The 5,653-nt window shown below is 33.9% G+C and overlaps 1 non-coding gene across 1 annotated transcript; it reads right to left on the reverse strand.

Annotated features, from left to right (window-relative positions):
- Positions 1 to 1,111: 1,111 nt before the first annotated feature.
- Positions 1,112 to 1,214, reverse strand: LOC113919083. The gene has a single exon (XR_003518816.1). It is a non-coding gene; the product is annotated as a U6 spliceosomal RNA (small nuclear RNA).
- Positions 1,215 to 5,653: the final 4,439 nt, after the last annotated feature.

The following is a 5,653-nucleotide window of genomic DNA, read 5'->3' on the forward strand; positions in this document are numbered from 1 at the left end:
TATGACTGGCTTGTTTCACTTAGCATATTTTTTTTCAGTCTTCACCCATGCTATAACATGTATCAATTCTCATTTATTTTCATGACTGAATACTATTCCATTGAATAACGTACTTGTTTCCTCTTGCTGATATAACAAGTTACCACAAATTTAGTGGCTTGAAGCAACGTAAATTTATTATCTAACAGTTCTATTGATTAGAAATTCAATACAAGTCTCACTTTGTTAAAATCAAGATGTTGGCAGGGCTGCATTCCTTTCTGGAAGCTGGGGAGAATCCATTTCCTTGTCTTTCCGTCTTTTAGAGACCTCCCCCGATCCTTGGTTTATGGCCCTCTCTCTCCATTTTCAAAGCCAACAAAAGCAGGCGGAGTTCTCACATGGATTTTCTGTGACTGACTCTTCTCTCCTTCTTCCAATTTTCAGGAGCCTTGTGATTACAATGGGTATCTTGATCTTTCAGGGTAACCTCCCCATCTCAAAGCCCATAAATTATTCACGTTTGGAAAGTCCCTTCTGCCATGTAAGATTACATATTCAAAAGTTCCAGGTATTAGGACCTGGTTATATTTAAGGGTCTTTCTTCTGCCTACCCCATTTGGATATGCCACATTGATTTATCCATTTATCAACTGATGAACATTTGGGCTATTTCCACTTTTTGATTATTATGAATAATGCACTTGTGCATTTCATGTGCATATCTTTCCACTTCTGTTTGGCATATACTTAGGACTGAAATTGCTGGGTCATCTGGTGACTCTGTATTTAACTTTATGAGAAGTTGCTAAACCGTTTTTGCAAAAAAGCTGCATCATTTTACATTCCAGCAATCTATGAAGGTTCCATTTTCTCCACATCATCACCAACAGTTGTTATTTCCTGCGTTATTTGTTGCAGCCATCCTCACATTTTCCTTTCTAATTAGTGTTTGGGTGGTAAATTTATTTCCATTGTTTCATCTTCAACCCAGGTATTGTGGTTGAAGTGGTTTGAAAGTGGTTTTCGTGTGAACAGCATTAAATGCATCTTACATCATCTTATGTTTGTACATCTACCATAGCCCTTTTAATGTTAATTTCTATAAAAAATTTTTGAGAGCCAAGTTTTTGAAAATATGCAACCCTTCACAAATTTGCCTGTCATCCCTGCTCAGGGACCCTACTACACTTCTAGCATTCCCATTTTAGTGTATATGGTGCTAAAATGAGCATTCTTATAATAATGTTCTTACTTGCTTATAGCCTTACTAAATTATAGGCCTTGTGAGAGCGGAGATAATGTCTAATCTATTTATGTTGTCTTTCCTAGCTTTGTGCCTTAAGTATTTGTTGAATGAATACATGAAACTTTATAGATTTTCACTGTACACATAGTATCCACAGGGCTTATCCCATGGTTGTCAATTGGCTCTCAATTATTTTGTATTGGAGGGACAGCTGAGAGTATTGGTTATACACTTGAAAGGGGACTGGACTGAACCCACTTTTTCCCCAAATGGTGCTTAATTAACCTTTCGATTCCATCAGTTTCCAACTGTTTATTAATTCAACAATGATTCTTTCTCCTGAGTCAAAGTTCCTTTTAGTCTAATATTTATGTGATCTTTTTCTGGACTGGCTTGACATCAGGCTCATTTAATATTGTATTATTCTACTCTACATGATGCATTTTGACCAACTAAACATTCCATCTAACAGATTTGTCAGTAAAAAGATAGATCTTCGGTTGCAGTAGAAATAAATTTGGCACATGATTGACACTGTTCACACATAAAGGAAGAGGTATCAAGCGAACTGGTGTGTCATGGCATCATAATGCAAAACAGCAAAGTATTTATTAAAAGAATACATTAAAAAATTTTAGATAGGGCAATATCTGGAGTTCTAAAGAACATTTCATAGATGTTAAATCTATATCTTTGTTGCTTTGGTGTTTTAGAATTTGCTCAAGGATTCATTAAAAGTAATTTATAGTTAGAGGATCTGTTTTCGTATTACCATGGAAGGAAATATAATTTAGTTTTAAAAATTAAAATTATGGACAAAGCATAGACTCTTAATCCTGACTCATTAGAAAAGACTTAAATGCAAACAGCCAATGGCTTTTAATTATAGGAGAATAGATATTGCAAGCTTTACTATCATCTAAATATAAAATCTGTCTTTAATACCCTAGATTAAGTGGAATAGATGATTTAAAAAAAAAGTAGGTATGGACTGTTTTTTACATACGTGAAATTACTTTGAATTGTTTTCTAGTTCTTTCCTGTTTCTCTCACTTTTCACCTGGCTCAAGTTAAAATTCCTTGAGGGTAGGAATCCTGTCTTTTGGTTGTTTGGTACTTCCACAGCAGTAAAAATATAACATGCATACATAGTAAGTGCTGATAAATGTTATTTGAAAGCATGCTGCCTCTCTGACAACTTCTGTTCTGTCCTTGCCCAGACACCTTTTCCAACACTCTTCTTCCTGTATGGCTCCATTTCTTGTTCAGTCTCTGCTCAGATGTCACCTTGTCACTGAGGCCTTTCCTCACCACGTTGCATGAAATCTCAGTTGCTTTCTCCCTCATCCATTGCCCTGCATGACTTTTCTCCACTTAAGAAATAAAACTCTGATTTTTCTGTGGGCAGAATAAGAAAGTATGCAAGAAATTCTGACATGTTTTTATTTTTATTTTTTTTAAACTTTTCTTTTTTTTTTTTAAGATTTTATTTATTTATTTGAGAGAGAGAGAATGGGAGATAGAGAGCTTGAGAGGGAAGAGGGTCAGAGGGAGAAGCAGACTCCCCGCCGAGCGGGGAGCCCGATGTGGGACTCGATCCCGGGACTCCAGGATCACGACCTGAGCCGAAGGCAGTCGCTTAACCAACTGAGCCACCCAGGCGCCCATCTGACATGTTTTTAAACATAAGCTTAATTTGTATTATGACAGTAATATAAGCTTTTGTGAAAAACTAGAAGCTGTAGATATAAAAGAAAAATTACATTTTTATCCTGCAGTGACATCAACATGCTTAACATTTAAATTTAATGCTTCCCAGGGTTTTCCTTGTAAATATTAACTTCTTTATTTTCTACTTTCATTTCTGAAGTTTAGAACACAAAATATATAACATTAAATTTTGAATTTAAATGACAATAGAATATAATATACCATTAATTTTAACTATTTGAAGATTGAAAAAATTAAAAAGGTATGCAATGTGTCAAGACAATTCAAAATGATATATTGACTGTTATCAATATACGTTTCTGTAAAAAGTAAAAATAGCATCAAATTTTCCTAAAGTGCATTAAGAGAATTAAAGATTTTAATACTTATTTAATTGATATTGATGCTTAGATGGATATTTTAAAATTTTATTTCAGTTGACTAAATAATGATAAAAAATCTTATACAAAATGAAGTTTTGCCATATTTTGCTTCTGTTTGGATTCTATAATTCATAACATATGGATTATATAGATTATATAATCTATAATGTATGGATTACATAATTTCAATTTTAAAAATCCATAGAGTAAAATTAACCTGTACAATCAGACATCCTTAAGTCAACAGATACAGAGGCCAAAAGATTCTGTGGCATGTTTAATTACCAAAACTGACATAGTAACATTCTGATTAAAATATTATTTCTATCTTAGCATTGCTTTTAGAAGATTCAGTTTAGGCCAACAAGAAAGTGGGAATGAGAGAATGGTTATAATGATATTTTGGCTATATGGTGTCAGTGAGAACTTTGAGATTTCCTTAATTGAACTCCTTTTCTTGTCTAATACAAGCCTGAGTATCTTATATTGATGCCAACACCTACTGCAGAATTGTTATGAAGACTAGAACTACATACCAGTCAGGAATTAAGCACAATGCACATAGTAGACAACTCAGCACACAGGGATTTATTATCTGATGCATTCATTTGCAAGTTAAGTTTTACTGTTTGCTCATACACTACTCTAAATTTGACTTTGCCTGTCTTCCTTCCTTCCTTCTTTCCTTTCTTCCTTCCTTCCTTCCTAAAACTTTTTCACCAACACAAGGTCTCAGCAATTACTTATCCTTTAACGGAAAGTGGAATACTGGCTATAATGTCTAGCTCTTCTAACTGGTTATATGACAGAGATTGTTCTTCATCTATTTTCCTCCTGTGAAACAGAGATAATATTATCTGCTTACCTATAGCAATATAGGTAGATGGTAAAGATAGAAGATAATACTTGCAAATAGCTTTCAAAAGTCTAAAATATTTAAAACTGTTTTTTCATTTTATATATTTTATCAGAGGTTACAAATTGGTGGCCCTAACTGGAACCCTAAGACTCTTTATTTGACATGCATATGCAGTTTCCTTTAGAAAGAGCCTGTGTTCTCCAGTTTACCATATTCTTTACAATTCCTGTGCTGTTAGGCCATTTTATTAATTTTTCTTATTTGCATTTCCGTTTGAGTTATTACCAAGGTGAAAAATGAAAACTGATTTTGTGGAAACATCAAGTCATTACTTTGTGAAAACAAGTTTAGGTTAGCACCTCCTCAAGGTTCTTTTAGCACTATCCACCAGTGTCATATTGTTACTTTCAAGCAGAACTCAGGAGGTTTGTGAATTTGATTAGTAAAATATACAGAATTACCTCTTTCTTTCCAGCATGTTCTTTAATTATGAATGTAGGTAACAAACCACAGTAGTATTAGTAGTACCTACACACCATCACTAATAGAAGTGTTTTTGCATCGTAATACATGTTTTGCAGCTATCTTGAAATACTGCTCATCTTTACTTTGAAATCAGAGTTGTTGTGAAGCCCACCGCTAGATCGTGTTTTCTAATGTCTTATTCAAGAGCATACATTGCTATATCACACATATATCCTAAGACTATTTTGATAATTGTATTTCAGAATAATTTGTTTCCTTTGTATCTCTTGTTATCCAGTGTGTTTTAGTTCATGCGCTTAACAACATTCTTCTGAGAAGTACCTTGGCAAGAGAGAAACAAAATAAGAAAGAAAACAAAACAAAACAAAAACTGAGGCTCTAAAACCCTGTTTCTTTATGTAAAGAAAGTTCTTATTAGTACAAAACAACATATGTATCAATTTGGTACTGTCATATAATCTATTTTCAGTGAAAGAAAACATATTGGAAATTATTATTTCCCAATTGCAAAATTATTCCTTTAGTAAATGTTTCTTTACTTAACAGCACCTTTCTCACAAACACATTTGTATGCACATTTTATCTTCTAACACACTTAGCTAAAAGAAGCACAAAATGCTTTAAAATTATGTATTAAGAATTTATCACACCCACCACTATATTTGCACAGACTTGAAAACAGCAAAATAGCACCGTGTAAATCACTTACAATGTGGGTTTTGAAAATCTGGACAAAATATTCAACTGCAAAATTTTAAATAGTAGGCCTGGACTTTGATGAGTCTGTGACTTCAAAAATACACAGTTGTTCTCTGCTGCAACTGCCCAGTTTATGTTTTCTACATGTTGGAGTACCAAGCAGCATTTTAACCTTCATATCAGCTGCATGCTTGTGCAAAGAAGCGGTCACTCCAGACGTACCAGCTGCTTCTCTGTGTCATTGGAACTATCAGTGTGATGATACTCTGCTCTGTGACTTTCGTCTGA

The sequence above is a fragment of the Zalophus californianus genome, chromosome 1 (assembly GCF_009762305.2).
Source record: "Zalophus californianus isolate mZalCal1 chromosome 1, mZalCal1.pri.v2, whole genome shotgun sequence".
Lineage (NCBI taxonomy): Eukaryota > Metazoa > Chordata > Mammalia > Carnivora > Otariidae > Zalophus > Zalophus californianus.